Here is a 9,134-nt window from a genome sequence, read left to right on the forward strand (position 1 = left end):
GCCTAGGGTTTGTTTCTAGGGGGGAAGTTTAGGATTTTTACATTAGGATTATGTTCAACTTCTTTTATTTTTTTAGCTCTTGCCCCAACACCATCATTCATTCATTCAAATTTCATACATCTTTTTGTATTGGGATTCTCGTGTTGGAAAAGTTACCAAAGAATATAGACATGGTAACAAAATCTCCCTTCTAGATATGAGAGAGAGAGAGAGAGAGCCTAGAGGGATGATGACAATGATATAAAAATGCCCGATGCAACAATGTACACTCAGAACCTGTTCGAAAGAATGCTTGATTTCTTGTTCGACACTCTTAGATACAAATACGGTAAATTCGTGGAGACTTTAGCCATGAATGGAATTTTTTGTGGCTTTCTCGTGTAGATACCTACCTAGTACATAGAAATGAAATTTTTTGTAGCATGAAGTGCACCCTACCTATGAAAAAAAAAATTCAAAAGTAGGTGGGTGCCCAACAAACTAAAGCATGTGTACAATATCCATGACCGAAGTCTTAAACCCGTATAATTGTTTTGTGTTTTCCATTGACATCTCCAATGTTAAACCATATCATCAAAGTGTTGAGTCATCCTGGCGTAATTCTTGTCCTTACGATTTAAGGCCCTACACGAGAGAGAAGGATGAAGTTGGACGAGTCTAATGTTTCGTAGTTGTCCCATTGCTTTCAATTAGAGTTTGCCCATTATGAGACAAGGTCCTTTGCGTTCCCAATGTTCGTAATGTCAACGATAAGAGTAAATGAATAAATAATAGTTACACCATCAACATAAATGATTGGTGAGTTTAATTAAAGACTCTATGAGGAATCACAAGACTAACATACACCGAACTTGATCAACTTGCAAAGCGCTATAGCATGTGATATGCATGGTTAGGTGATAAAATGATCTCATAAAAAACATGAAGAAGGTGGGTTTCACTAAAATACAGAGATGGCAAATTGCAATAAAAACCAAAGTGACTCAATACCTTACTCCATAAAATAGTTACAACTTACACTTATATACTTTCCTGGAGTAATATCTATGTTGTAATAATTGTGGATATCAAATATTGATATCAATCTCTAGCTCTATGTTTGATTGGGTCTACTTGGCCCGATTCCAAAGCCAAAAAGGCAAGTACTTAAATATGTTCTCATAAAAAGAGAGTGAACCTTATGTTGATGCATATAAATGTGAATATGATGATAAATTGGTAGCATTTGGTTCACTTGGAGTAAATATCCTACGGTATTTTGTAAATTGTAGTTCAAACCATATCAACTTATGAGACTTGAACATTTATGCCACTAAGAATCTTCTTTTACAATTGTTTACTTTTAAATTGAATTAATGTGAATAACCTATGTCAGGTGAGGTATACATGTTCTCTTGTTTCCATGATCTAGACCTTTTCAATAGATCAACAAATTGCAAAATGACCATGAAACCAAATTGTTGTAGAGGAGGTATATTTGTGAAGAGAAGATGATGAGGTTCCATAGAGAATCCGCGGAAATATAAAAGAAACATATATGTTATCTTTGAAAATGTATCGAACCATTGTTTATACTATCCTTGTAAATGTCCCTTTGCCCATTTCGAAAATCAGCGATACCATTTTCAATGAGTTAAACAATATAGATAGTTTGTATGAATGCATGGAGAGATTCCCAATAGGATGATACTAATGGAGTTTTTGTAATTACATGCAAGTTTGGTTGATAGTTATACAACTCCAGTGATGGGGTGAATAATACAATTTATTAGGCGGTAAGGTATAAGAAAAATCTACTAAAAATTGCCAACAAGGCAATTCACATGTATGTGAAGGACATATTGGGAGGATTTGATGTATATGGGTTTTTGACAAAGGACATGAAGAGAATGGATTTGGAACTAGTATCACATTGTTAATAGCATAGAACGTAATATTCGTGTTCGTGCAAGCATTCAAACGTTTGGAAACGAACGCGTTTGAAATGGGAAAAATACTCATTAAAGTATTTATTTATTTTTTCATTTACTGTTGTTGCAATTTATCTCGCCGTAATGGTAAGGAGTCATGCTGTTGTTGTTAATGTCTTGTGTTCGATTCCCAATTTTCTCATCTCTCTCATTATTACCATGTCAAAGCAAAATTTTATGTTATTGTAATAATAGTTTTTTTCTTTTCTTTTTTTATTATTAGAACTAACCACAACCTAGTATGAAGGTGTTGTGCTATTATTACTTGTGTCTTGGGGTCAATTCCTAACTTTCTCGTATCCTCTAGTTAGTGTCATGTTCCTTTTTCTTCTTTTTCTTTCTTTCTTTGTTATTAGAAATTAGCTCACCCTTGTGGTAAGTTGTTATGCTACTACTACTTATATCATGGCAAAATTTTATGTTAATGTCATGTTCCTTTTTCTTTCTTTCTTTCTTTCTTTCTTTCTTTCTTTCTTATTAGAAATTAGGTCACCCTAGTGGTAAGTTGTTATGCTACTACTGCCTATGTCATGTTTTCTTCATATCCTCGAATATACATTTATGAGTTTTTGAACGTTTGATTATAATTTATAATGACATATTTTGATTCCATCTCTATAGTTCATACTCATTTTTTTGTAAAGTTCTAAAGTAAGGATGATAGAGATGTCTTGATTCTTAAGAAGCATTCCAAAAGTATGCATGTGATACAATGCAAATATCGCAACCATACTTACGTTGGTGGTTCACAATATATTAGAGTCCACTTATTGGGATTGCGAATGAATCAATATATAATATAGACCATAGTCAATCCAATCCAACTTTGAGATGATTTACCATACACATTTGATTGAATCATTCTCGAATGTGAATGCACGTATAATACGTATGGTTTGTTCTATGGTTAATAGTGTAGAACAACCCTCATTCAAACCATTACAAAGAACGCAATGTTATGAGCAAACCATTACAAAGAAATTGGGCTCCTCATTCAAACAGATTACACACTTGGAGAATCTGAGACTAGATGATAAGATTAGAATTGTGCATGGGAAGAAGGCCCTCGTGTGAGTGAGAAATAAGTGTATAATGTACGGAGACATTTTTGAAGTGTGAAATAGAAGAGGTCTTTCTCACTCTTAGTGTGTTTCCACCTCTCGCTAAAATGTTTGCTAGAATTCTTGTGTGCACTAAATTTAAAAAATTAACAAAGTTTGCATGTGTTCACATGAGACAATGTATTTGTGTAGATGTCTTCTATCTCCAAACAAGCATTTAGAATGGATGGATAGTAGATAAATAGATGGACTAAGTGTTCGATAGGGACATGATATGATTATCACAATGATGAGATAAGAAGTAATGAATACTCGAGCCCCTCCCCCCCCCCCCCCCCCCCCTTTGTTTTTATGAATACATATATATTTGTAGGCTAAGGACAAATTTGACCAATGCATTGCAATATATACCCATGTGCCAAAATGGTCAATTCCAGACTTTGAATATTATACAAGTTATTTAGATTCTCTCGGTCTCTTACATAACATGTGTCCCAACCACTACCCACATGCGATAATGGAAGAAGTTAGGGCTAAAAATACAACAAAAAGACTAATAAAGGAGAACAATGAGACCTCCATTCCAAAAAACCCATGAAAGGGCAATGTCGAGAAGCATTGGAACCCTTAGCCGAGACTCCTTGCACAATTGCACAATTGAGATGAGGCATCTCATGGAATTTTTGGATGGATCACCATAACCTATCTTGCCTTCTTCGTTTCCCATTTATCTTTATTTAGGAGTTTACTAATATTTATTTTCTCAATCAAGCTAGCTATAGCTATAACATGTATTTTATTTTTGGTCTCATATGCCAATTTCCATCTTTGGATACTCTCTTTGTCTTATCGTAATTAGCTCACTGTAGTGGTAAGTTCAAAGACTATAGGCTTGGGTTCAAGCCTAAATTTCACACATTTGTATTACTTCATACATATATTCTCTCTCTCTCTCTCTCTCTCTCTCTCTCTCTCTCACACACACACACACACACACACACACACACACACACACACACACACACATAACTTGACATTGGGTAGGTTACATGTAGTACCTAAGGTTCATAGTAGCAAGAAGGGAAGGAATAAGACTTAAGTCACATAGTTTATAAGACATGATGGGCATCACACATTTTCCTCAAATTTGGTGATGGTTTGACTTCTATGGAATATTGTTCAGATGTTTGTTTCAATGAATTTTCTGAAAAAGCTATTTATTAATTGATGTATTTTTTTTACTAATGACATGGTAGGGAATTTATTCCATTGGTTAATATGAATGTACATATACACTTTGCGTATCATTACTAGAATCCACCCCAAGCACTTGAAGTGCCCTATTCCACAAATTACATTGCCACATTGGCATGCTTCCATATGCAATATCTCCTTCTTGATGTGAACTTCATATAAGTCATATCATCATCTTCATTGTCCTTCCTTTGTAGCATAACAATGGCAATCCATTTATTAAAATTCATATGTTATGATTTGTAGATGTCATCCCATATGCTATAACCATGCATGCTAACACATGTATGTCCCATTCTTTACATGTTTCTCATCCAACCATATGCTATTCTCCATTTCCATTATTCTCATAAACTATGGGTAGAATATTTTCTTCCTTGTGTAAGCCAATGATCTTTTCACTTGCATGATTTACTATTGAAGAATGTCCAATCTAAAGTAAATTTGTTATCATGAAAAGGTAAGTTATTTTGTTTTGTTAGCGCCATAGCGATTTCTCCTCTTGGTTGCAACTTGCAATCTCTCCACTCATGAAGAGCTACAAGATTATGATTGAATTTTTAATGGTTAATGCTTGTAATTCTTTGCTTTTTTGACAAAGTTTTTTGTTTTTCTATGTTATGATTTTAACCTTTTCTTAGTTTCTCCTTTATTATTGGGAATGATGTTCCGAACAAAGTTCTAGGGTAAGACCCTACACCAAAATGTGGTTAAGCATACTCAAAGTGTTTGACCCCCATGAACAAGGTTCGAAACGAGAATGAGGTTTTGGATGGTCTTCTTCATAACGAAGGTTGAAAGACCTCCGAATGAACCTTCAAATCATACCAATGTTAGCTTATGTCTCCTTCATGATTTTGAATCCAACCTTAGGTGTTCTTTATACATATGAGTTAAAGAGCTGTATGCTAGTGCCAATAATTATTCCCAAAACATTTATCTTTGATGAATTGAAGCTCAATCATTATTTACATATTCGTTCATTTCTTGAAAAGGAATCTTAGGGTGAACCTAGTATTATTCATTTTTGTATCCTATTTTTCAATTGTGACTTTATTTATATATATGCACCCACATATTGGAGTGCTCCAGGTGAACCTCGATACTGGCCACATTTGATATCCTTTATCATTTTTATAATGGGCAAGTGCCACATTAGGTATTTATGTTACAATTACTTCATTCAGCTTGACTCAATGATCCTCCAACCTAGTGTTAACTAATGTCCCCAAAACTTGTGCTTGCTCCAAATTCGAAAGAACCCTCACTTAAATCCTATACTCCATTTTTTCGTAATTACATTTATTATTTCTATGTGTGGAGGAGTCTTCCAAATGGAACTCGGTATTTAATGATGGTGTTGGCATTTATGATGTCCTAACAAAATGAAGTCACTTTGGCTTTTTCTTATGTGATTGAAGGAGTCACCCATCAAAGACTAGTGTTAGTAATTGCTCCCAATTGTTTGGCTCCAATGAAATGAAGCGAGGACAGTTTTTTATATGTTGTGGCTTGAAACAATTTTCCAATTGAAGCCATGTACTACTCCTATTCACTACCTTTTTAACACTTCCCACGAGTTGAATTCACATGAGAGCCACATTCATCTACGAGTTCCTCCTTCCAAGTTTTGTGCTTTGCAAACTCAACCTTAAGCAAATCCAATGGAAAAATTATCAAGTAGCCTTAAAGCTTGATGAAATTATAATGTTATATGTCCTAGACATTTTTTAAATATTAAGCTAAAAACCCACCAAATCCGATGCAAAAAAACTCTATATTTTTTAACAAGTTTAATGCCAAATTTGGGAAGGAGCTAGCAAGTACATCTTTTAAGCATGAGATGAAGGAAGATATTCATCGACAATGTCCTTCCGATTCTCGATTGATTTAATAATGGCAAAATCCATTTTTTGACATTACTAACAACTAATTCACACATATCAAATTATGTCTACATGTCCTCAAGTATGAAACACTAGCAATAGAAACCAACTTTGAGTCTGTCAAAAAACTTACAAAATCCTCTAAATCAATATTAGACAATGGAGATTGTTTTGTTAGGCGAGGGTCATTATATAGTAAGTTTTTCTCCTAAGCCAAGCTCATCCATTAACACATCTATAAAAGAGGCATCCAATTGACAATTATTTAGGTTTACAATGCCTATTAGCTATGGGAACGTACTCTACTAGTTAGTATAGTTGTCATAAAAATCAACTTGTGTGCAAATTACACGAGGTTAGTAGATACATTAAACTAGTTAGATATTGGATTTCTATGCCAATATTTCATTTGATTAAATACATGCTTGAACAAATTGTAGTTTGGCCTTGGAAAGAAAAATGTCGTTTTAAGCTTGACTGACGTGGATTATTATTATTTAACTTAGACCCTTGAACAATGTCTTCAAACGACAAAGTTTACGTTGTTCACTTCTGTTCCGACTGAACTTGGAAGTAACAAGGTACAATCAACTTTGGTCAGGGATGAACCTCAAAATAGCAATCATATCGCCAGCTTTTACTTTTGCTCAAGGTATGGGGGGGGCGATTATCGAAAAGATAGAGATAGAAGAAAGCTATGATTCTATCACAATTCGACCGAGTTGCACCCACAAGCATAATAAGACTACCATTCCTCTCCCTCCTTTGTAGTGCTTCGTATTTGTCCTTTTGTCATGGGATTAAGATATAAGTTGTGATGTCGAAAAGCCATATAATGTTTTCCCCAAAGGGCTAAGAACAAATTGGATATAGCTACACATACACATACACATACACATACACATACACATACACATACATGAGATAAACCAGAAAGGGATATCAGTCAGTATATGTAATGTGCAATAATATACTCTTTGACAAAGCATCCTTTCCTTCTTAAATAACAACATTCTCCTTTCTCATGGGGTGGATAGGGGGGAGAGAGAGAGAGAGAGAGAGAGAGAGAGAGAGTGTGTGTGTGTGTGTGTGTGTGTGTGTGGGTACTTTTCACTCTTTACATCTTGTCTCTATCTATGCAAGACACTTCTTCTTCTTCTTTTCAGAATTTACTGAACACATTTCTCCATTCATGGTCTGACACAATAGTAACTTTTTAATTTACTTCCTTTTCATCTACCTGTCTCGGTTAAAGAAAACAAGAAAACAAGCAAGCACACAGACACACACACAGCATCAGGGATGGAGGAGGGGGGAGAGTAATTGCAATAAAGGTCAAGGGAAAATAAAGAAGACAAAGAAGTTAGAGAAAAGGAAATATATTTAGTTTTTGTGAAAGACTGTTAACACCACACCACTACATTTAATTGATCGAAACAAACATAAAAAACACTCCTCTTAACTCTCTCTCTCTCTCTCTCTCTCTCTCTCTCTCTCTCTTGAATCTTCTTCTTCTGTTTAGTTTTTTATCTCAGATGGATGGATGGGATGGGACATGTGAAATCCATGGAAATAAGCAAACAAGGATTGGCCATAAATAATGATGATGATAATGATGATGATGATTATAGTTGATTTGATTTGAGAGCCCATTCATTTAACCCTCTATTGTATGTGTGTGTATTGTGTGCAGGCACACCTCCCCAAGATCCTCAATTATTGAAGAAGTATGGGAAAAGAGGAGAAGGAAGAGGAGTCTAGGACCCTCTTTTGGCCATCCCCACCACTCTCTTTTTGAAAACCTCATAATACAAACGGCTAGAAAACACACACACACACACACACAAATGACACCAAACACACTTTGGAAATTCAAAGCTTTTTGTTCACATTATGTACTACTTTCTTTTTTGGAAGGGGGAGCTTTACGCCCAATTGCCTTACAACACTCCATTCTTTGATAGCTAGCGTTTTCGTCAAGTTCCAATTAGAAATATATCTAGGACGGAGCAGTGGTTGTCTCTTACCCGTCACGGCAAGCACACTGTGCATAAGACTTGGGTAACACACCCACCCATGCCTTGGCATCAAATTGTCATACGCAAAGTTAATGGATCTACCTATGAATAACATACATTCGTTAATGTATGATCATAGCCATTCTTTCTACTGCCAAGGAAATTATGATGCCTTGTGTCATCTCATTTCTTATTATACGAGTCACGAAAAGAAATACAAAGTGTATTATTCTTTCATGGAATTTGATCACAAAATTCGATTATAGCTACCTCTATGATGTAGGACAAAAGTACCTAGAGATAAAATAAAGAGGTGATATCCATGATCATGTTTGACAACACAAGAAATAATTGTGTTTTTTTGAACCTGTGAAGAACAACTTACATCGCAACTCTAGAGATCATATTGTTATGGACAATGTTGAACAGTTTCAAAATACATATTTGTAGATTTCCAATGCACCTATGGAGAGCCATTTACATTGTTGAAATAGATTTCTATACCCCATTTAGCAAAAGTAATGCTCAAGAAAGTTGTTTTGTAATATTTGAATGTGAAACCATAAGTTACAGTTCCCTAGGAAGGTGTGTCATATAGGTGTCCATATCCTTGGCCACGGAGGCCGATATTATCCCACAAATGTTGGTAGAAAATTGAGTCTCTATTGTACCTTTACTATATTCATTAACTAAGAAAGCAAACGTTGATCTCGATCAAAGTTCTTGTTGAAATGGGGTAATTCTCCTATGGTCGGCAGATCATCATCAGGGCCTCAATGGCACTACCAAGCACCCCGATGGTTGTTTCCCCCCAATAGTTTCCAACAGCGTCTAGGTGTTGTAAATTTGTATAGTTATGGTACAAATAACTAGGTTATTGGAGTTGTTTGGATACGTTTGTTGAAAATGAGGTGGGGACTATGTCCGCTTTGGTGGGAAGGCCAG

The sequence above is a fragment of the Azolla caroliniana genome, unplaced genomic scaffold, assembly GCF_043228905.1.
Source record: "Azolla caroliniana isolate FFs.n. ecotype wild unplaced genomic scaffold, voAzoCaro1.0.p SCAF_3, whole genome shotgun sequence".
NCBI classification, from domain to species: domain Eukaryota; kingdom Viridiplantae; phylum Streptophyta; class Polypodiopsida; order Salviniales; family Salviniaceae; genus Azolla; species Azolla caroliniana.